Source organism: Musca autumnalis, unplaced genomic scaffold (genome assembly GCF_047663935.1).
Source record: "Musca autumnalis isolate F117 unplaced genomic scaffold, ASM4766393v1 scaffold_1, whole genome shotgun sequence".
In the NCBI taxonomy this organism is placed as follows: domain Eukaryota; kingdom Metazoa; phylum Arthropoda; class Insecta; order Diptera; family Muscidae; genus Musca; species Musca autumnalis.
The window spans coordinates 24,272,959-24,298,537 of NW_027411644.1; the positions used below are offsets into that span (position 1 = coordinate 24,272,959).

Here is a 25,579-nt window from a genome sequence, read left to right on the forward strand (position 1 = left end):
CGAATCCGAATGAATGTATCTTGTATTGGATACCATGTTGCCAAACGGTGTCATATGCTTTGGCAAAGTGGAAGCCAACTGTCACGTATGTACAGAAGACTGCCAATGCGTGAGTGGTGGAATGACCTGAGCTGAATCCAAACTAACAGTCCCTCAGTATTCTTCCCCGATTGATGTGATTTATAAGTGTTCAAACCGTTTCCTAAAGGGTGAAATTGGCCTACAGATTCCACATAGGAAAGTATTAGATCCAGGATTCGGAATCGGAACTACAAGTGCTTCCAGGCCGAGGAAAAGTAGCCGATGGTCAGAAAAAATATTACGACTTATCCTGCTTTCTTCAACACAACGTCCGGGATCTTGTCAATACCACAAGATTTCTTTGACGTCCTCTTTGCTGATCCGACCATGTCAGGATCAACGAATCTTCAATCATTCTATATAGACGTGCTGCCTACAGTTATTGCATTGCCGTTCATTTTATTGCTGAAGTCTACCAGGGGCGTATTTTTATACCCTCCACCATATGGAGGGTATAATTAAATTTGTCATTCCGTTTGTAACACATCGAAATATTCATCGGAGACCCTATAAAGTATATATATTATTGATCAGCATAAAATTCTATGTCGATTTGACCATGTCGGTCTGTCCGTCCATCCGTCTGTCTGTTGAAATCAAGATACAGCTCGCAATTTTAAAGATAGAGAATCAATATTTGGTACAGAAGTTTTTTTTTTACTTGCAGGATGGTTGGTAATGAAAATGGGATATATCGGTATACGTTTTGATATAGCCCCCATAGAACGGTACCTTCCGATTTTCGGTATTTTTAAGGTTTTAACTTCATTAACCTACCAAAATGGCTGAAATTTCGTACGTAGTCTTCTTTAGGGGTACAAAACTTTCCCCCAGAATTTTATCGGTATCGGTCCACGCCTTCATATAGCCCCCATAGAACGGTACCTCCCGATTTTGGGTATTTTGAAGGTTTTACCTTCATTATCACACCAAAAAGGCTGAAATTTGGTACGTAGTCTTCTTTAGGGGTATAAAACTTTCCCCCAGAATTTTGTTGGTACCGGTCCACACCTTCATGTAGCCCCCATAGAACGGTACCTCCCGATTTTCGGTATTTTGAAGGTTTTACCTTCATTAACCTACCAAAATGGCTGAAATTTGGTACGTAGTCTTCTTTAGGGGTACAAAACTTTCCCCCAGAATTTTGTCAATATCGGTCCACGCCTTCATATAGCCCCCATAGAACGGTACCTCCCGATTTTCGGTATTTTGAAGGTTTTACCTTCATTATCACACCAAAATGGCTGAAATGTGGTACACAGTCTACGTTGGTGGTATAAAACTTTCCCCCAGAACTTTGTTGGTATCGGTCAATGCCTTCATATAGCCCCCATAGAACTGTACCTCCCGATTTTCGGTATTTTGAAGGTTGTGGCCTCAATATTCCACCGAAATGGCTGAAATTTTGTATTTAGACTTCGATGGGGGTACTCAAACTTCCCCTTTAAATTTTTCGGTATAGGTCCACGCCTTCATATAGCCATGGTAAGGTACCTCCCTATTTTAAGTATTTTGAAGGTTGTGCCTTCAATATTCCACCAAAATGGCTGAAATTTGGTATTAAGTCTTCAATGTGATATAAAACTGTTCGCCAGAAATTTGTCTGTACAGGTCCGCGCTTTCATATTGCCCTATTTCCGACTAAATTTCGGCGGTAAAGGTCCACGTTTCGATATAGCCCCCATAGAACGGTACCTCCCGAATTTCGTAATACTGAAGATTGTGACGTCAATATCCAACCGAAATGCTGATTCGTTATTTCGTCTTCCAAGAGTTATAAAATATTCCAGAAGAGTATTATCAGTATAGGTCCACGTCTTCCTATATCCCCATAGAAGCGTACTTCTTGATTTTCGGTATTTTTTAAGTTTTAGCCACATTCTCTTGCCGAAATATAGGAAATTTGGTATTTAGTCTTCTTTGAGTCTAAAAACTTTCCGTCAGAAATTTGTCGGTATAGATCGACGTTTTGAAATAGCCCCCATAGAATGGTGCCTCACATTGTTTTACCGAATTTGCTGAAATTTAGTATTAAGTCTTCTTCATACACGAAAGGAAACTAATTATTAAATTTTACTTCAATACAACTTGTGGTGGAGGGTATAACAAGTTCGGCCTGGCCGAACTTAACGCCGTTCTTACTTGTTCTCCATACTTTCGCCTCGACGAGGTTACGAAATGTATTGTCCAATGCTTTATCCATTTGTTGAATATCCTGAATATGGTCTGCCAGGATTTCTGCTTTTTGACCGTTGTTGGTAATCGATTTCCCGATCTACCAATAGGCTGCTTAAAGGAGAGACCAGCAGCCCTGTTCACTTTTCCAAAAGTTTTGGAATAAACTCAGATATTTTCTAGGTATGACTTAAAGCGATCCCTCTAGTGGGTTGTAAACAGATCCTTGATGATTATGCTTAGGTTCCTGATATCCGCCTTGAAACGTCACCTTACTCTTTGTCTCGGAATACTCTCAAAAATTGCTCTTTTGAAGACAGAGCTGAGTCCATCCACACTTGCGTCTACCTCAGCTATACTAGAATTTATATCAATCGGAAGGGTGTATTCGTCCAATCCTTTCCTCAGTTTTCTATGAAATCTTCGAATGCTTATTCTATTGTAGTTGTAGAATGTTCTTCTTCTGTGAATATGACTAGAAAATATTACGGCCAAATTGGATATCCAATTATTAAGTTATCGTGCTCATGAGCAATTTTGGTTGCTCACGGAAGCGTATGTTGGTGTTTTTGAGCGATTATCTTAGGAAGGATTTGCCCCCGAAAATATTGTGCAGTCGAAATAGGGACAGAAATACAATTGTCTGAAAAATTTTCAAATCCAGCCGAGACATATACCTTAACTGCACTTTGCGAACATTTTTGAAATTTTGTGTGGGAGGTACCCAAAGAAGTGGACTTGGTCTTGGAACGAATCTTTGACATACCGCTTGAGGATGAATATTTTATAAGGCATATAGTAATATTACAATTCCCAAAAATTAATTGTATTCGAATATGAACCGAGTATCAATAATACTATATATCGGACCCACACTATGCCAAGAAAAACTGCCCCATATCATTAAGTTGCCACCTTCGTTCATAACTGTTTTTTGACCGTGCATGAATTGCCATTCCCTTGAAGCACTCTACAGGGATATTTCCCCATGTTTTCTTGTTTGAGTCCGAGGACACCCAAATGCGAAGGATAACCTCGTAAACAGTGGAACTTATTCGTCCTGTTAATTTGTTATATCCAAGCTTTCTCCGAACTGTTCTAGCTAATATCACTTTACTCACACAATTAGAAATTTTCATAGATGATTTAAAGGAATCTATTTTATCAAGAGTGACAAGGAGGTAAACATTACTGCAAAACGAAGTAAAAAACACGCTGGAGCTACAAGTTCTACGCCCGAAACTGTAGTGCGGTTACACTGTGTGTAATTTTTTGTGTCATGGAAAATTAACCATATTCTGACACCGCAGCGTAATGGAAGACGGAAAATAAGAAGACACGTGTCTCGGCGTTTTTCCTTGTTACTTCGAATTTCGCGGTTATGGGCCCCCAAAAACCTGAGGCCTTGATGTCAAAAAGGACAATTTTGTCAGGCTCATATCTTCTAAACGGCTAAGAATTTTGGTTTACTCGTGGAGGCAAAGTTGTAGCTCTCATCTTAAAGAATAATAATTGTCAAGACATAAAATCCATTCAACCTTTTCTTCAAGGTCAAAATCGTTAAGGTAAAGTTTCCGTTATAATTTTTTCTCAGATTTTGGCCTACAGATATCAAACCGATCAAAATTGAATCAAACAACTAACTACAAAAATGTACCTAGAGCTGAAAGGGCCGCTCTTAGAATGTGCATTTGTTCTAGAAAGTTGTTAACTAAGATCTTAGGTAAATTTTTGTAGTTGCTTGTATTCTTGAATTTTGAACGGTTCTGTATCTATGGACCAGAATCGGAGAAAAGAGTATAATAATCGAATATTTTCTAAAGTTTTTTTTTGCTATTTTGACCTTTAAGAACAGTTCGTAGTGGGATCTGATGTTCCACAAAGTTGTATACTGAAATATTCGCTACATTATTGTGCTTGAATGTTTTCTTGAATTTTGAATGGTTTAATTTCTATGGAGCAGAAACCGAAAAACGAAAATAAAAAGTGCATTTGTTTTGCTATTTTGACCTTTAAGAACCATTTCTACAGGGTTCTTATGTTCTAGAAAGTTGTTTATTGAGATCTAAGGTACATTTTTGTAGTTGGTTGTTTGATTCAATTTTGATCGGTTTGATATCTGTAGGCCAAAATCTGAGAAAAATTATAACGGAAACTTGACTTTAACGATTTTGACCTTGAAGATGAGGTTGAATGGATTTTATGTCTCCACAATTATTATTCTTTAAGATGAGAACTACAACTTTGCCTCCACGAGTAAACCAAAATTCTTAGCGGTTTAGAAGATACGAGCCTGCCAAAATGGTCCTTTTTTGACATCAAGGCCTCAGGTCTTTGGGGGCCCATAACCGCGAAATTCGAAGTAACAGGGAAAAACGCCGAGACACGTGTCTTCTTATTTTTCGTCTTCTATCACGCTGCGGTGTCAGAATGTGGTTAATTTTTTTCGTGTCGCACAGTGTTATCTAACTAATTTTTTGAGTTACCGAACCAAAAATTATTTACTTATTTAGAGACCAAACAAGCAAATAATTAATAGGTCACTATATAAAAGTTTCATTTCCTCGAAGATTTTGGAATTCTAAGCAAAAACCGAAATTTGTATTCATTTTATATTACATGCTGTTTTAATTGTTTAAACTTTCAACGCCGTTTATTAACGGTAAGCTTGTGCCAAGTATGGCAACACATGCCGGTACAACACAAAAAATAAGCAAATCTTTTATAAAAGTTGGCAACTCTAGTAACCTCCATCAACAAAATTTATCAAAACAAATATTTGCAAGTGGAGGTACACATTAGTGTGTCATTACAAATAAACACCATAACAACAAAAGAACAATAAATACTAATTTTACTTACCAGTCTCTTAATAATAGTTTTTAGGTTTTTATTGTAAATCAATTCATCTCTTTGTTTTTCACTAACCGAAACACAACCACAATATCCAAAGATAGATATGCGAGAAATTATTGTACTAGGGATACATAAGTCGACTTTTGATTATTCGACTTCTTTAATTTGAAAAGTCTACAAATCGAAGTCGACTTTTGGTTGTAGAGAGAATTGAAGTCGATAGAGTGAAAAATGTATTATAGTGCATTTACATCACGTGAGTTTTAGCACAACTGTCGTGCGATTCTGAAATCCATTTTTTGTAGTCGTAAAGGCAAAACTTAAATTATTGCCTGTTGGGTGTGCGTTCTTCGTAACAACAACAAAATACATTTATTTCAAATTTGAAATACATGTATTTTTTTAGGTTTTTCCCAAGGCAAATTTATACAAGGCAAGGTAAATTTATAGAAGGTATGTGCATGAATTACAACAACTAACAAATTTACAAAAACAACATTGTTGGTATTGAAAATTAATTGTCAAAGAAAATATTGAATAATAGGGTCGTTCCAAAAATTTTCTCAGGAAAAGCATAAATACATTTTGAAAATCCTCCAAAATAGAACAAATTTGAATGACAATGTAAACATAAAGCATTCAGAACTATCGTATGTCAATTTTATTACACGTTTAGGAAGAAAAACAGTATTTTATGGTAGCAAATTTCAAAGTTTCAAATTTCATGAGTAGACCCTATTACATTTTGAAAACTAAATTTACAAAAAAACAAGTAAGCAAAGTCTATAGTCGGACGGAGCCGACCATGGGATACCCTATACCACTATCCCTGGACAATCGCTCTCCACGGAACTGCTTTTCAATGATTGTGAAAATTTAATTATCAAATATCAGAGATGTAATGTATAATACTTATGACCAAAACCAAAAAGTTATCTAGCATGACAAAGACATTTTTGTAGCAGGAAAGAAAAATTTAGTTCACACAAACTAAAATGTAATGAAACCCACTTATGTAGTACTACTACTTCCGTTGTTTAATCGCTACGTTATTGAAATTTTTACCAATTTAACGCAAAAGTTTCAGTCCATTTAATATGCTAAGTATTATCTGATTTTCACGTTGGTTTGTACGCTTATTCTTCATCATAAACTCAAACTTTGTTTAAAATTTTGCGGGTTATTATTTTGACCACAGAGCCGCTACAAAATTGGTTAAAATTTTGTTTTTGGTCCATTTCATCCCCTGAACAGTTCACGATCATCACCAAAAACTAATCATTTCTATTCTGGCCCGAACCCAACCTCCTTAAAAAATTCATTACAATCAGTCCATAATTGCGACCTTAAGCTTGTTTACAATTTTTAATGGATGGACACACATCGCTAAATCGTTTTATCTCGCCGAGATATGAATTTTGGCATACCATAGGACGAATATTGCGTGGTGTTACATAAACTTTTGGAGAGACAATATGTAGCATGGGATAAAAATGTGGTTCTCTACACAGAACCCATTATATATTAGGCAGTAGGCCCGTTATCTAGCAAACATTTTATTGCAATTTACATCAGAGGAAAGGTCAGTAGTTTTTTTCCATATGTAGGCTACTTTGCGAAATATATATGTCCCCAAGGAATTAAAATATCGACCAAAAATAAAATTTTTATATTTTTCATACAAAAGTAATGGTCCATTTCAGCCGCTAAAGAATATCAGATCATCATTCAAAATTGTAGGCATCTTTTTCGACCTATACTCTTACCCGGTGGAAAATTTCGTGACTATTGATGCATAATTGCGACTTCTAGCGAGTTTATTATTACATTACAAACAAATAACGAAATATATTAGGCTGTAACTCTGTTATCTGATCATGCACACCAACATAATTGGCATCAATTTAAAGGTCAAGCGTTCCACTTTCAAGTATATCTCACTTGTCCGGAATGTCACTTCCAGGAATTAAGATATAAGCCGTATATTAAAAATTTTAACAATTTTCACACAAAAGTTTTGGTCCATTTAACCCTCTAAATATTATCTGATCGCCATCTCAAATTGCAAGCTTCTCCTCTGTGATATACTCTTACCTTATTTAAAATTACGCGTTGATCGGACTATTATTGAGACCTACAGAGCCGCTAGAAAATTGGATAAATATTATGTTTTTGGTCCATTTCACCCGCTAAATATTTCACGATCATCACCAATAAGAATAGGGATCTATTCTGATCTGAACCCGACCTCCATACAAAATTTCGTGACGATCGGTCCATAATTGCGGAGCGTGTTTACAATTTATAATGGACAGACGGACGGACGGACGGACAGACACACATCTCAAAATCGCTTTATCTCGTCGAGATTGGTATACCACATTGGGGGTCTCCGACGAATATTTCGCGGTGTTACATGAATTTTTACCAAAACAAACTTATAATACCCTTTTCCACATTGTGGTATAGGGTATAATAAGAATACAGCTGATTGTCACTTCTACCTTGTATAAATATGCCTTGATACAAGGTATATGCATGAACATGGTACAATAATACAGGTAGCATTATCAAGCCAGCTGATGGTAACATAATGTGTCAATTGCATTGAATTGATGTCAAATTTTGACATCTTATGTTACCAACAATTGCCGATGCGGCTACCTGTGTATTTGTACCATGTGCATGAATTACAACAACTAACAAATTTACAAAAACAACATTGTTGTCATTTAAAATTAATTGTCAAAGAAAATATTGAATAATAGGGTCGTTCCAAATTTTTTTAGTAAAAACGTAAATACATTTCAAAAATCCTCTAAAATAGAACAAATTTAAATCAAAATATAAATGTAAAGCATTCACAACTCTAGTAGGTAATTTCTATTACACGTTTAGGATGAAAAGTGTTATTTTATGGTAGCAAATTTCGATGTTTCAATATAGTCTTATGCCAGACTATGAAAATTTTCATGTACGTGAAAATGAGTTTATAGGCAAGTGGTGTGAAGGGGGGAAACTCTGTACACAAGGTTCAGTAATCTGAAATTATTCTTTGTGTTTAAATTCGTAACTCTCAAACCAATGTAAAGCAAGGAAAATATCAAAATTTTCATTTGATTTCATATACGTGTGTGGATGTCAATGAAATTTTAGAAGAAAATGAGAAAGAGTTTTCAATGAAAATTTTCATAGTCTGGCATAAGACATACAGTCAACCAAAAAAGTCTACATACACCCTACAAATCTCGGGTTTTAAGGGTAAGAAAGCATTTTTATGAAAATCCAAGTACATAGTTCTATCTCATATCCCTAATAAACAATATTACATACAACAGAAATATATTCCATAATACGAATAACGGTAAATTCTATAAAAATTAAAAAAATAATAGGGAAAAAGTGTACATACACCCAATGAAATATTAAGATTACCGTAAAATTTATGGAATAAGCAATACAAATTTTACATTTTATTGCTTAATCGAATGTCTCTAGTTGTCTATGATATATTTTAGACAAAATAGGAACATATTTGTGGATTAATAGTGGGACTAACAATTTTGGGATCCAAGAGCGCTATGAAGTTTTTCTTGTGGATAATATATGCTCCTGAGCTTCGCTAAATATACGAATTCGAATTCGAAGGCTTCTGCATGTAATTTGCCCCTTGGAATGTTGTGAAAACTATAAAATTTATGAGAAACCTCAGGAATTCGTATATTTAGCGAAGCTCAGGAGCATATATTATCCATAAAAACAACTTCAAAGCGCTCTAGGATCTCAAAATATTTAGTCCCACAGTATTTCCTGGGGTTTCATAAACTACCAGACTGAAAAACTCAAAGATATCTACAAGGGTCCGCCTTAACGAGCTATAAGCGAAGTCTGACATTAAATAACGGCAATTAATCCACAAATATGTTCCTATTTTGTCTAAAATATATCATAGGCAACCAGAGACATTTGATAAAGCAATAAAATGTAAAATTTGTATTGCTTATTCCATAAATTTTACGGTAATCTTAATATTTCATTGGGTGTATGTACACTTTTTCCCTATTATTTTTTTAATTTTTATAGAATTTACCGTTATTCGTATTATGGAATATATTTTTGTTGTATGTAATATTGTTTTTTAGGGATATGAAATAGAACTATGTACTTGGATTTGCATAAAAATGCTTCCTTACCCTTAAAACTTGAGATTTATAGGGTGTATGTAGACTTTTTTGGTTGACTGTAAGTAAGAATACAGCTGATTGTCACTTCTACCTTATATAAATATGCCTTGAGTAAAACTGAAAACCGAATATTTTCGACACTCACTGTATTTTTAGTCAAACAAAAATAACAAATATTTGGCTTCTGTAAAGAATATCTGTGTACAACATCTTTATTTAAGCTTATCGAAGAATATTTTACCGTTTTTTTCATTTTGGGAATATTTCGCACAAAAAAAGAATTGACAACAAGTGAAGGCTACGGCTTGAATTTGCCTTTTGGATCACCTTATTAAATTTGACTCCAATTACTAACCAAATGAAAGAAAAATGCCAATGTTTAATGTTTGGTTAATGTTTTATTCCCGAGGGTGTTTGTCAGTTCTCCTACCGGGCGCGTCCCCACCGGCGGATAGGGGGAGGTGGATGGTCGGGCTACTCTATCATTTACGAGGGAAATCACTTGTGACATGACCCGTCTAGGGTGGAGTGGCACGACCACCTACCTCTGGAACCTCTGAGGTTCCCGCGGACAAAAAACTGACTACGGGGGTGTTCCCCTAAAACAAAAAACAAACATGGAGGACAAAGAAGGAATAAAAGTTACGGTGCAGGGCCTAAATAACCCAGTACCGGAGGGGAATAGTGATCTGCCTGCGAGTCACACCTCGTCGTCATCAAGCGATCGTGAGCAAACATCTCCCACAGATGTGGGTGCCTTGGCATCTGTGGTCGACGGTACTGCTACAAGCACGCAACCGAAAGGTAAAAAAGATGAGGAGAAAGGGAAGCGAAGGGAGAGTTTAATCTGGACCCAGCCATCCGAGGATGGGAGCGACCCTGACTCCGAATCAGACAGCAGTTGCAAAATCAACACCACCGTTGTGGAGAAGCCCGTTAACGAGGAGGTCCACAAGATGGTAGAAGAGGTAAGCGAAAGCATATCTAAACTTACAACGGAGAAAAAAGTTCGGTGGACTGGAGCCCAGAGACGTAGGTACCAGAGGATCCAGGCACAGCTAAACAAAAAACAGCGGGCCGCACCAAAAGAGATCAACAATCCCTCCACTTCCTCGGAAGCGGCGAAGAGGATTAGATCTCCAGAGGAAGAAAATACCGCCAAACCAAGTAAGAAGAAAATGAGCTTCCCACCATCAAATGCCCCAAGCAATTCCTCTCAAACCCCACGCGAAGGAGACTGCCCAAAGAACCCTTCGACGGAGGGCGAAAAGGAGTGCTCGGGCACGAAGAAGGTGAGCGCGACCGCGGAATCCTCTGGAAGTACCAAGGGCTCTGATAAGAAGCCCAGGGCCTTCCAGAAGAGGAAGATGGGCGCAGAGACTGGCTCGGAGCCGCCATCTACTTACGCCAAGGTGGCCAGGAAGAACTACAGGGACGAGAGGTGCTATGCAGTGATCGATACCAGTAGAGGGTCCGGCAGATTACCTAAAGAACACCAGCAGGCCATCGAAAATATGGTCAGCGATAAAATACTGGAACACATTCTAAAGAGTGGGCCAATAAAAATAGTCAGCAGCGAGCTCAAAGGGGACCTCTTAGTATACCACTTGGGACCGCACGCGAACCCGGCCGCTCTCGAGGAAGTCATCAACAGTGTGACAACTCCTTGGGAAGGCGGAAAATTGAAGCTGGTGAGGAAGGACGAGATACCTCATCTGACTAAAGCGACGGTTTACGTCAAAGGGTATGGCTGCAAGTTCGAGACAGAACGCATGCTCGAGGTCTTTGGCAAACAAAATGAGACCTTGGAAGTGAAGAGGTGGGAAGTCTTCCACAGGGAGGAGAAAGAGGATGGCACTCTCCTTGTGGTTGGAATTGACGACCTCTCACTATCCAGTCTTACAAAGACAAAGGGTAAGGCGTACTACATCTGTAATGCAGTCACCTTTAAAGTTGGAAGGGCACGAGTCGGGGAAGAAGAAGAGGATGCCCACCAAACCAGCAAGGAGGACAAACCACCGAGCAATTCCGAAGAGGGGGTCGAAGCCATCAGCGACTCCCAAGAAGCACGCTTACTGGATGACTCATGATTGAGGTCATCCAGATAAACCTCCATCGGAGCGAAACGGCAACTCAAGCCCTGATGGATAAAATAAACAAAGGTAAAATACACATCGGTTTAATCCAGGAACCTTGGACCGTAAAGAACAAGGTTTCCGGACTAAACCACATTAATTACCAACTCTTTTACGCTAATACAGGAAACCGACCGAGGACCTGTATTATATGCCATAAAAACTTATGCTTTCTTTTCTCCCCAGAGTTGTCAACCTCGGACGCCACAGTGTTGAAGCAAGGGAATGGTAATATATACCTCGCATCAATCTACCTGCCGTTCGACTCGCCGACATTACCACCTTCGTCGGAGCTACAGCAACTGGTGAGGAAAATCAAGCAAACAGGTAACGAAGTACTAGTAGGTAGCGATGCTAACTCTCACCACATTTCGTGGGGTAGTACTAATACTAACAAGAGGGGTCAAGCCCTTCTAGAATTTTTGAATACTAACGACCTGATAACCCTTAACATAGGAAATACACCAACCTTTGTTAACAGAGTTAGGGAGGAAGTATTAGATGTAACAATATGTTCAGAAAATCTAATAAACGAGGTACATGAGTGGAGAGTTTCAAAGGAACACTCCTTCTCTGACCATAGGTATATTAGGTTTAAAATATCAAGGCCACCGCCGAATCCGATAACTTTCCGAAATAAATCCAAAACTAATTGGGCTAAATTCGGAAAACAAGTTAAAGATAGACTAGGGCAAGAAGTTGAGGTTTGCCTAAGCAAAGAAGATATTGATAGGAATGTCAATAAACTAACAGAGGCTCTAGTAAGGTCTTTCGAAGAAAGTTGTCCACTTCGAGAGAGGAAATCTGCCTACGAAAAACCCTGGATGACAGGGGAAATTCGTAACAAAGGCAAAGAGGTCCGAAGACTTTACAATAGGGCAAAACGTAAAAAAGCAGCTGTATTCTGGGACAACTACCGAACAAAACTAAAAGAATACAACAAAATGACAAGAAACGCCAAACGGAACTCCTGGAAGCTTTTTTGTGAACAGGTAGATAGCGTGAATGACGTCTATAAAATTAAAAAGTTTCTATCTAAAACTCACTCACAACCCGAGCTTCTGGTTGATGAGACGGGTAAAAAGATGGAAACAGCCGAGGAAACTCTAAGCCTTCTGATGAGAACGCACTTCCCGTCGAGTACTACGGCACATACAGTGTCACCGATGGAGATAGCTTATGCATCAGAAGAAGCACCAAAAATCAACAACTTGATGATTAAAGAAGCAATAATGAGCTTCTCACCATACAAAGCAGCGGGACCAGACCAGATTTTCCCAGCCTTACTTCAAAGGGAAGTGGACTATATTTCGTCCAATCTGGTCGAGATTTTCAATGCTTGCTTAAACTTTGCGTATACTCCATTGGCCTGGCAAGAGGCAAGGGTAGTATTCATTCCCAAGCCCGGCAAGTCAAGTTATGCAATACCAAAATCTTATCGTCCGATAAGTTTAACTTCATTCTTACTCAAAACAATGGAACGGACGGTCGACACCATGATAAAGAGTAACATCCCTAACGATATGATCAAGTACAAACAACATGCATACGTAAAAGGTAGATCAGTGGAAACCGCATTACATGAGGTAGTACACCACATAGAGAGAACCTTCGAGATGAAATTGTATACTCTCGCAGTTTGAATCGACATCGAAGGAGCGTTCAACAACGTCAGCACCGAAACGCTAATCCACTCCTTAGACGAGTTTCAGGTAAACCGGGCCTTGAGGCACTGGATAGACCACATGCTAAGGAATAGATGGATAAGCTGCGCGCTACAAGACGTAACAAAAAGAGACAAAGTTGGTCAGGGGACGCCACAGGGAGGAATACTATCACCTCTCCTATGGGTTACCACCATAAATAGTCTACTAAGGAACTTAACCGACGAAGGATTTGAACCCATCTGCTATGCAGACGACGTTATAATACTTCTTAGGGGAAAGAATCCAAATATACTCTGTAGAAGGGCCGAAACGGCTCTAAAAATAGCATACAACTGGGCTAGACCGAGAGGTCTAAATGTCAACCCGGAAAAAAACAGAATTATGTCTATTCACTAAGAAAACGAAAATAGGAGCTTACGAAGAACCCGTTTTCCTAGATAAGATGATAAACATTTCTCCAACAATTAAGTACCTGGGAGTAATTCTAGACAGGAAACTTAAATGGAGAGACCATATTCAGGAAAGGGCTAATAAAGCCCACAGATGTTGGTCAACCTGCAGAAGAGCTATAGGCTCAAAATGGGGTTTCAATCCTAGGATGACACACTGGTTATACAGAAGCGTAATTAGACCGATTCTAACTTACGCTTCTGTGGTATGGTGGACAGCTACGGACAAAAAATGCAACGTAAAAGTACTGCAAAAAGTCCAAAGAACGTGCTGCTTAAGTATTAGCGGGGCAATGAGGACTACACCAACTAGGGCTTTAGAGACAATTTTATTTGTCCACCCAATAGAAATTCAGGTAAGGTATGAGGCAGCCATCGCAGCTATAAGACTTAAGTCGATGAGCGAGTGGATCGTAAGAGACCACCAAACATACCACCAAAACATATTACAGGTTACAACGGGTGAGTCAATAGATCATATTGTATCAGACCGTATACCTGAAACAATTGAATCCGCCTTGTGTGAAATTTTAATACCAGACAGGGACATGTGGATCGATGGAACCCTAGAACGGATGCCAACTGGAAGCTGTGGGTTCACAGACGGGGCCGTTCTAGGGGGGAGAACGGGTCTGGGTCTATATATCGAAGACCAGGAAACTAGAATCTCCCTTCGACTGCCGGATCATAATACGATCCTACAGGCCGAAATCCGAGCGATCACAGAGTGTCTGAACTGGTTTAAAGCTAACACAAGGCCAATCACTGTAAACATCCTAACGGACAGTAAAGCAGCAATTAAAGCAATAACAAGCAAGACGGTGAAATCAAAAACTGTCCTGCAGTGTAAAAAATCAATCAACGACTACTCCCACCATGGTTCTGTTAACATTATATGGGTACCAGGACATAAAGGGATTAGGGGTAACGAGATAGCCAACTCCTTGGCAAGGCAAGCCAGAGAGCAAGCTACGATAAGCCTAGATAATGCTAAGCCTTTAAAAGCGGCGCGTCTAGAGTTAAAAGCATGGGCAGAAAACGCCCATACATCCCTCTGGAATACTGAAGAGAAAGGGAAAAATACAAAAATCCTCTGGGGAAACCCAGACCAGGATAAAACAAAGGAACTCCTTCAAATGAGTAAAAAAGACATTAGTAGACTGACAGGCATCTTTACAGGACACCTAGGGCTACAAGCACACCTGCACAAAATCGGTTGTGCAGAAAGCAGCGAATGCAGAGCATGCGGAGAGGACGACGAAACGTTGGAACACTATCTCTGTCATTGCCCAGCCTTCGCGACGCTAAGAAACCAATTTCTAGGAAATAACACTATACCAGAACTCCACCAAATTAGGGCAAGCGAGTTCAAAAACTTAAGAGATTATGTCAATGGCACAGAATTTCTTAACTGATAAATTTATTTTCTTTTCAATAAATTAAGCAATAAAAAATTTATTCCCCTTAGGCTTCCGAAATTAGAGCGCACAACAGGCCTATACTGGCTTAAGTGTATGCCCCATACGGGCATGTGGCGATTCTTATATTCGCCCCTCTTTTCAACCTAACCTAACCTAACCTAACCTAATGTTTTATTGGAAATATATAAAAAAAAAACGAAAAACTACAATTAAAACCGAAAATGTACATGTATCTAAAAATAAATACATTTATGTTCTGAACAAAAATTAATAGACTGTTTACATTGTAGACTTTTGCAGGGTTGACCTTTCTTATGATGATTTATTTGACGTATAAGCAATGGAATTGTCATTTGACCAAGTAGTTTTATTAAATCCGGTTATATGTAAACATAATATCAAATAACATACATTAAATCGAAAACTTAAATAAACTTATAACAAGTGAGCCAAGGCTATAGTCGGGTCGGGGCCGACTATGTGATACCCTAAACCACTACTTGTGTTCATAAGCTTTTGACTAATAAAATTCAAAATATTAAAATTGGGATAGCTTAGCGTCTTTGCTCTGAATGTCTTCATTAATACAGGTCAATTTTTTGAAACGCATTTAAGTGCATCGAAAGTACAACCCAAATAAAAAATGGAAAAGTGGGATGTATGCCAACCATCACTAAACTTCTTTCTCTGTTAGATCCCCATCAACCCCGAAAATTTCGTGAGGATCCGATCAAAATTTCGTAGTGTGATTCCACAAAAATGGAAAACGGGATGCATTACCGACTATTGCGATATCTCTGTTGTTTGACCACCTATGACAACCTACTTCACATCGTTGTAAAGGTGATATTATCTACTTTCCTTTCCTAATACAGAATATCTCCCTTCTGTATTAGGTATATCTAATACAGAAGGGAGATATTAACTTTGAAATAAAACGTTAGTCTTTTTTCCAAATATTTTTTTTTGTCACATTCCGACCCCTGAACGGTATCCGACCATTATCAAAAATCAAAAGGTTTTTTCCTCTGTGGGAACCCAATTAAATTTCGTGACGATCCAATTAAAACTTCGACCTGTAGCGTGATTTCCAAAAAAGTGGAAAAAATGGGATGTATTACCGACTATTGCGATATCTCCATTATTTGGATACCTACGCCAACCTGCTTTACATCATTGTAATGATGGGATTTTTTACTTTCATTGTCAGACTTTGCTTTTGGAAGGTCCCGAACCAAAGCTGTGATATTCGTCATTATTATTAAAATCTCAAAAATGAAAAGTTGTGTTCTATCAGCGGCTTTTGCGATATCTTCGTTGTTTGACCACATACGACAACCTTCGTAACATCGTTGCAAAGGTGATATTTTCTACTTTCATCAGCTTTTGATATACCCCTTTTAGAAGCAGAGATATTTGCTTTGAAATAAAGTGTTGACTTTTTCTCCATATAAGTTTTTTGCCCATTCCGACCCCTGAATATTATCCGACCATCACCAAAATCAATAGGCTTCTTTCACTGTAGGATCCCCATTAGCCCCCAAAATTTCGTGACGATCCGATCAAAATTGAGACCTCTAGCGTGATTTCCAAAAAAGTGGAAAAATGGCTTTGCTTTTGGAAAGTCCCCAACCAAAGTTGTGATATTCGTCATTATAATTAAAATCGCAAAAATGAAAATTTGGGTTTTATTTGCGACTATTGTGATATCTTCGTTGTTTGATCACCTACGAGAACCCACTTTACATCATTAGAAAGGTGATATTTTCTACTTTTATTGTTAGGGTTTGCTTTTGGTATACCCCGTACAGAAGCTGAGATATTCGCTTTGGAAAAAAACGTTGCCTTTTTATCCACATAAGTTTTTGCCCATTCCGACCCCTAAATATTATCCGACCATCACCAAAATTAATAGGCTTCTTCCCCTCCGGGACCTCCATCAAAATTGCGACCTGTAGCGTGATTACAAGGTTTAGATGGACGGACAGACGGACTGACGGACGGACACACATAGCCAGATCGACTCAGCTCGTCGAGACATTCATTTTGGTATATATATATGTATGGGTCTACGACCATTATTTCGATGCGTTACAAACTTTTTGGCAAAAACCAACTTAGTGGTCTTATTAACTAAATTATAAGGATCTGTTTCACCATGTCGATAGAAAATGATTTTGAACGAAAAACACCTAAACTTTGGTTTCCATGGCAATATTGACTTTGTGTTTGCTTTAAAACAACTACAAAATTTAAAAATCATACACGAGTTTAGTTGTTTTTTTTTTTTCGTTTTCATTTTCGTTCGACATAGTGAAACAGGCTGTAAATGACATAAGATCAAACAAAGTACATTTGAAAGTGAATCATCAGACAAAAACAAAAACCAGAAATACTTAAACTAAAAACTTTTTTACGGGGGTTATGGCCACTTACAAATTTTTGAACGAGGTTTTCTCAAAATGACATTTTTCTTTATATGTTTTTGTGGATTATTATACACATAAAAAACTTGTATTTAAGCGAGAGACTATCGATTTTTTATTCAAAATCGACATTTTGATTTCGAGACTTGAGAAATTTTGTGTTAAAAGCTTTTGTCATAATTAAAGAATAATCGAAACGGAACTCTTCTTTATAAGCTTACCCTTGTAATTGTAGAACAAGCTTATGCAATTAATATCGTCTTAATGTTGTACTTTATCTGAGTTTATTAAGTTTTGTCCCACAAAACTTCATTCTAGATAGAAGACGTCAAATACAAAAATAATCTCCATCAAATTTCAATATAAGTCGCCGAATAAATGAAATATGTATTTATAATATATATCAAGAAAATATATACATCAAATTTGCCAACAAAACACCCAAATATTTTTTGAATAAATTTGTTTTGTTCTTTTTTCGAGTTGATGCATGAAAGTAACATGAAATTTAGTTCTAGATGAAAGATGTTAAAAGAGCAAATATTTTAGAAAAAATTTCATTGTAATATGCTGTTTATATTAGAGCTTTTTGCAGGGTTAACCTTCTTTGAGAGGATTTGTTTGAAATATAAGCAATGGAATTGACATTTAAAACCCAGTCGGTTTGTTAAATCCGGTTATATATAAACCATGGTACAATAAGGAAGGTAGAACAGGTTCGAAAAAACGATAGAAATTCAACCCTACACGTATGCCCGCTTCCTGTCAGAATTGTTATACTGGCATATGCAACAGGTTGCCTTTGTTTGTTTGATATTTTTTGTCATTTTATCCAATTCGTTAAAACAGCGCGAAAATGAATGAAACATATTTGTTTTCACATATACATCGAAACACGGTCAAAAACTTATTTTCAAATTAAGTTTGATAAATATATTCTACAACGGCTCTGTAATTAACGATTTCATTGCAATTTATTTTGAATCTATTTTGAAAACATTTTTAATATTTTTCAAAACAAACACATACACACACAAAATAAAAACTTCACATTGACAAAAGTTGGTCACACTCAGAAAAAAAATTTAAATCAGATGTGAGCTCTGTTATACCTTTCTATTTATACCATGATATAAACGGGGTATAAGTCCCTGAACAAACTAGATATCTATGTAAAATACTTTGTTAAGAAAATTACGTTACAAAATTAGATATTCTAGGTAGAAATTATTTGTTCAACTTTTAGACTTTTAATTAAAATTTATTCCATACTGAGTCAAAATCTCCTAAAATACCTCCCTTTTTGCGGGTTGTGTAAAAAAAGGAGAAATGTTCCAAATCAAATTTCATTATGAGTCTCTGAACAAAAGAAATTTCGTTATCTGCGGTCACAAAATGTAATTGATGTTTTTTCATAATAAATTCTTTAACAAGATTATGTGTGCTCGATCCAAACGGTTTTTGAAATATCTATGGTGAATATATATAAGGAAAATATTGATAACCCAGATCGGACTCTAAAAAATTGTGTATTTTAGTACTATAAACTAAAATAACGTCATCAGGATAAGTCATATGTTCCTGATATTGTATGTGAAAATGCGGGGATAGTCTACTGATATTGCCCAGTGAATATATATCTGACATACGCTTCCTAACATGCATGGTTTTGGCATGGTCCTAAATACTATAATGCTGGCAGCTACTACTGCTCTGATAGAATTGACTGAATTAACCCTTGAGATCGTAGTAACTAGCCATATCCTAACTAAATTTGTTATCTTATTCATGAATAGAGAACGAACGACGTACCGTGGAAATTGCACATTAGCAACAAATGTCAATCAACAAAAATGAGTATACAACTAATTTTCAGGCAGACTTTAGAAAAGTTTGTCCACGTAATAGTTTTACAAGTATTGTTTAAATTTGATTGTGAATTTTCTATTTTTATTATTTCTTATCTTTATTTGGTATGTTTGGGAAACAAAATCTAATAAAAATTCATGAAAAATGCACTTTTCGTGCTCAATAAACCCTTAAAACCAACGAAAGATATTCTGTGAGCCACACTAATGCGAATAGGCGCAGTTTGAGGCATGATCAGACAGGCATCTTCTGGAATCTTATATAGAGCGACGGACGACGGCCCAACTAATTAGATTCCCGGTAGATATAAACATGAAATTATAAGAGAAGAAGAAAATATATTAGTTAATAAAGGAAAACAAGTGGAAAATTAACTTAGCGTATAATCACCGTATTCCTGTTTTTGGGTAGAAAGCCCGGAAAAATCGGATTTGTCCTCAATCCAGGATTTAGGTGGCTGTTCTCTATGTTCGCCGTGCCAAATAAACCGGTAAACGTCCAACCGTAGGATTGGTGATCGTTGTTTTTTTTTTTTGTCATCCGGCTCTCAATTTTTCACTAAGTCGAGACTAAGCTAAAGTTTTGCCACATGTCAGCTTGCCAGCGACGGCGATGTACAATTGGTCCATAGGATAGGACAGGTGTGTGTTTTGATGGCCCATTCTAATTTGGCAGCATGTGAGAATCGTGCAGAGCTTGAGCAATCGGTAGTGGCCAATAATTGGGCTGTAACAACAGATGAGCATTGGCCAAATGACATTGCTACCAACCAATTGTGGGATATATTGTCTGTTCGATAAATTGGGCAATGGTATACTGAAAGTAGAAAATAAATGATCTGTGTAAAGTAGATAAGGGGTAATATGTGTAGATATAACGAGAGTCTTAAATATGTCAATTCGACGTTCTTTATAGGAGTTGGAGACTCGCAAGATACTACAAGGATGAATTAACTCTGGAGTAGAGACTCAATTTGTTCTTCAGGTCACGGTTTTCTTTTTCGCTTCTACATCTTTTAGAGAGTCTTATTTGTGGCCAATGTTCGCTCAGATTTTTCTAAATCCTGAGGCGGGGTTTCCCTTTCCCAGCCATTTCGCATTCTCGTTCCTCCCACGACATTGTTTTATCGGGAAATTTAATTTTTGCCATTCTCCTTCTTCAAATATTTCATAGAGCAACTCCTGGGCCTGTCGCGACATACCCTGCAGCTCGCTAATGTAAATCGGTGTCTTTTGTGTCAGCTCATGTACTCGTATGGGTGAACTAAAATTATACCGGACATTATAATCTGATATCCATGTACTGTGTTCCTGGACCTGATTCAAATACTTTTGAATTTCCGATAACAGCTCATAAAGTCTAAGCGAATATTTGTAGAATTGATGGCCCAAATAGACGCAGATTGAAAACAGCTGATTATGATGCGAGTTCGGTTGCAGATTCAACCAAGCGTATAAGCGGAACGGCGCTTATCCAACTGATAGACACATTGCAGGACCTTCTTCGAAACGGTCGATACGGAAACCATTAAGCTGGGTATGACAGTGGGTAAAAGTTCACACAAGACAACAAAGTGGTCATAATGCTGCCAACCGGTTAGGGCAAGACCCTGGAAACAGTTAGAGAAACGATCTCCTTCCTTGGCAATGACAGCCAACCAACGTATATTGTTTTTCAAATGATTTTATATCGGCGGAATCATGAGACTTTCACCAAATGCCACCTTAAAGGCAGATGCTGCCCAGGCCGTAGAGAAGACTCGGGTATATCTCTCCACAAAACGTTAGATATCATTTATATACACCCATATCATGGGCACAACGTATTGTCCGATTTTTGAGTGTTGCATTTCGCTTAGGGTCATGCCTCGCAACATATCATCTCAAATGATCACCTTCAAGTGCTCCCATTTGTTCCAGACAAAATGGACAATTACCGGCAGTAATTGTTTTAGAAAAGATATCTGAAAGAAGAATTGTAAATGAAAACTTTAGAAATTTAAGATCTTCTGGAAGGTATTCAGTCTCCTAGAAAACATTCAAATGGCCTTCTGCTCATTAAGAAGAACTTTAAAGGTCTTCGGACCCCCTAGAAAACTTTTTAATGTTCTTCTGTCCATTAAGAACACCTTTAAAATGTATTCTAACACCTAGAAAACCTTAAAATAATTTTTTACACTTAAGAAAAACTTTCATTAAAAAGTCTTTTGACTTCTGGCTTCCAGAAGACCTAAAAGTGGTCTTCTGTCCTTTAAAAAGACCCTCAAGAGTCTTCTGCCCCCTATGAAGGTCAATAGAAGGTCTTCTGACTCCTAAAAGACCTTAAAATGGTGCTATATCCTTTAAGAAGACCATTGAAAGGTGTTCTGACTCCTAGAAGACATTAAAATCGTCTTCAGTACCTCAAGAAGACCTCTAAAAGGCTCATAGAAAACCTCCACATAGGCCTTCTGCCTCGTAGAAGACCTTTAGAAACTCTTTTGACTCCTAAAAAACTTAAAAGGGTCTTCTGTCCCTTAAGACGACTTGTCCCCTAAGAAGACTTTTAAAAGGTCTTTCGACTCCGAGAAGAACTAAAAGTGGATTTCTGTCCCTTAAGAAGACCTTAAAAGTTGCATTTATCCCTTAAGGCCTCAGCACATACGGTCCGTTGAGTAAAGCCCTCGGCACATACGGTGCGTTCAGCGTTGCGCTACAACAACCACATGAAAAAAGTGTAAGTGAAGCCAAGTTTTTTGGAAAACAACAATATGGCTGACGCATAAAAGTTAAACATAATTTAACTGTTTTGGGACAACGCGTGTCCCAACGTGTCACTAAACGGACCGTATGTGCCAAGGGCTTAACCCTTTGTGACACGCGTTGTCCCAAAAAAGTTAAAATATGTTTAACTTTAATGCGGCAGCCATATTGTTGTTGTTCAAAAAACTTGGCATCACTTACACTTTTTTCATGTGGTTGTTGTAACGCGATGCTCAACGGACCGTATGTGCCAGGGCCATTAAGAGGAACTGTAAAAGGTCTTCTGACTCATAGAAGACTCTAAAATTTTATTCTGTCCCTCAAGAAGACCTTTCAAATTTCTTCTGACTTCTAGCAGACCCCCAAAACCCCTTAAGAAAGCCTCTAAAAGATCTTCTGTATCTTAAAAAGTCCTCTAAAAAGTCTTCTGATTCCTAGAAGACTTTCAGGAGATATTATGTTATTTAAGCAGACCATTCAAAGGTCTTCTGGCTCCTAGATGACTTTAAAATGGTATTCTGTCCTTCAAGAAGACCTTTATAAGGTCTTTTGAGTTCCAGGAGACCTTCAAAAAGGCCTTATGACTCCTAGAAGACTATTAGAAGAAGAAAACCTCTAAAAGGTTCTCTGTCCCTTAAGAAATTCTCTAAAAAGTATTCTGTTCCATAAGAAGACCTTTAAACGCAATTCTGTTTTTTAAGAACACACTAAAAAGGTCTTCTGACTCCTAGAAGTCCTTAAAATTGTATCCTGTCCCTCAAGAAGAAAAGGTCTTCTGACTTTTAGAGGACCTGAAAAAAGGCCTTCTGACTCCTAGAAGACATTTAGAAGTTCGTATGTCCCATAAGAAAGCCTGTAAAAGATAATCTGTCCCTTAATAATGCATCTAAAAAGTGTTCTGCTCCTTAAAAAGACTTTTAAATCAAGTATATTCTGTCTTTAAAGAAGACTTCTAAAATTTCTTCTGACTCCTAGAAGACCCTAAAGGTTTTCTGTCCCTTAAGAAGACCTCTAAAAGATCTTTTTACTACCTGGTTCTTAGATTAAGTCCCTAGAAACCCCTTTTATATCTACAATCCAACTTATGTTTCTTTTCTTTTACCTTTGGTGGTGCTCCCTCCAAATCGAAATGTATCAGGCGTTCATGTTATGGCTTAGCACCATCGGGAACAATGTCCGCAATAACAGGGATGCCCATACGCTGTTGCTCATGTTCATATTGTGTCTGCCGCTCGGTCGATGATAACATTTGTGCCTAATTTTCCATTTGATTTTGTAAATGGAAATTTCTCACCCTCTGTTGATTCTCCAGAATTTCAAACGTTCCTGCTCAAAGAGGTAACATCCATGGTGGAATTTCTCACCCTCTGTTGATTCTCCAGAATTTCAAACGTTCTTGCTCAAAGAGATAACATTCACCAACTGGAAGAGCCACCATTGACAAGGTTTGTGTCAATGCTTCTTCAATAACTATGGATGTTGGATGTTTGGTGGGTTTCAAGAAGCGGCGCAATCCCGAATTGGCAAGGCTGTTTGGATGCGTCTGCGAGCGTAAATCTTTTTTCGATTTTGTGCTTATTTTATTGTTCGACGTTTCCTGTTGAAAGCGTAGCACACGATTTGCTTGTGAAATTAGTTTTTGTAGGACATAGATATGTTTGTACGAGTCGTTGGCTATACCATCCGCATCGGAGTCGGGTATGTTCTGGGGAGAAGACATATAGGGGAAAATAGAATACAATTGCGATAAGTTTGAGAAATCGTATTGGAGTACTTACATTTATCCCATCATAGCCTTGTTGATAGCCGGGGTTCGTATCAAGATATGCCCAAGTCCACAGGCCAAAGAGTAGAAATGAAGATAAATGTAGCAAAACGATATTTTACGACGCCAAACCAATATAAAGATATTTGTGTGCATCTGAAAAGGGAACAAAAGGGGAAGATGATTAGAAACATAAAGAGAAGAAGCTCAAGACTTGGGACAAAAGTACTCGAAAAAATATCAATATGCGTACACATATTTGAGCACCAAAAGCCCGATTATTGGAATTAAAATTCTTTTTAAAAAAATCCAATTTAGGGTTGCCACGTTTGAGTAGCTCAATATTGGGCTCAAAAATTTTATTAAAAAATCAAAGTTTTCAGAGGCTAAATATTGGCCTCAAAATTCTTTAAAAATCTTCTCTTTGAGAGGCTAAATATTGGCCTCAGGAATTATTTAAATAATCCACGTTTTGTGTAGCTCAATATTAACCTCGAAAATTCTTTAAATAATCCACGTTTTGAGTGCCTCAATATTGCCTCAAAAATTCTTCAAATAATCTAAGTTTTGAGTGGCTCAATATTGGTCTCAAATTTTTTTACAGTCCACATTTTAAGTGGCTCAATATTGGGCTCAAAAATTATTTAAATAGTGTACGTTTTGAGTGGCTCAATATTGGGCTCAGAAATTATATTTGAGTGGCTCAATATTGGCTTCAATAATTCTTTAAATAATCCACCTTTTGAGTGGCTCAATATTGACCTCAATAATTGGCCTCAAAAATTCTTTAAATAATCCACGTTTTGAGTGGCTCAATATTGGCCTCAAAATTCTTTAAAAATTTTCTCTTTGAGAGGCTAAATATTGGCCTCAGGAATTATTTAAATAATCCACGTTTTGTGTAGCTCAATATTGACCTCGAAAAATCTTTAAATAATCCACGTTTTGAGTGCCTCAATATTGCCTCAAAAATTCTTCAAATAATCCAAGTTTTGAGTGGCTCAATATTGGTCTCGATTTTTTTTTACAGTCCACATTTTGAGTGGCTGAATATTGGGCTCAAAAATTATTTAAATAGTGTACGTTTTGAGTGGCTCAATATTGGGCTCAGAAATTATATTTGAGTGGCTCAATATTGGCTTCAATAATTCTTTAAATAATCCACCTTTTGAGTGGCTCAATATTGACCTCAATAACTCTTTAAATAATCCACGTTTTGAGTGGCGCAATATTGGCCTCAAAAATTTTTAAATAATATTGGCCTCAAAAATTCTTTAAAAATCTTCTCTTTGAGTTGCTATATATTGGCCTCAGGAATTCTTTAAAAACTCCTCGTTGTTGTGGCTCAATATTGGCCTCAAAAATTCTTCAAATAATCCACGTTTTGAGTGGCTCAATATTGGTCCCAGCAATTCTTTTAATAATCCACGTTTTGTGTGGCTCAAAAAGTCTTTGAAAAATCCACGTTTTAAGAGGCTGAATATTGACCTCAGAAATTCTTTAAATAATCCACGTTTTGTTTGGATCAATATTGGCCTCAAAAATTCTTTAAAAATCTTCTCTTTGAGATGCTATATATTGACCTCAGGAATTCTTTAAAAAATCCGTGTTTTGTGTGGATCAATATTGGCCCCAAAAATTCTTTAAATAATCCACATTTTGAGTGGTTCAATATTGGGGTCAAAAATTCTTTAAATAATCCACGTTTTAAGTGGCCTAAACCATCCAAAAATATTTATTCCGTACTATTATTTCCAATCTTCTCAGAATTGTTATTTTTTATTTTGTTATCCTTGCCATAAAAAACACA

The 25,579-nt window shown here is 37.3% G+C and overlaps 2 pseudogenes; both read right to left on the minus strand.

The window, feature by feature from the left end:
* The window catches only part of LOC141395015 (hexosaminidase D-like), a 142,482-nt pseudogene extending 137,266 nt beyond the window's left edge, over positions 1-5,216 (minus strand).
* A 14,165-nt stretch (positions 5,217-19,381) lies between these two features.
* On the minus strand, positions 19,382-23,925 carry LOC141391588 (uncharacterized; annotated as a pseudogene).
* Between the last annotated feature and the right edge of the window lie 1,654 nt (positions 23,926-25,579).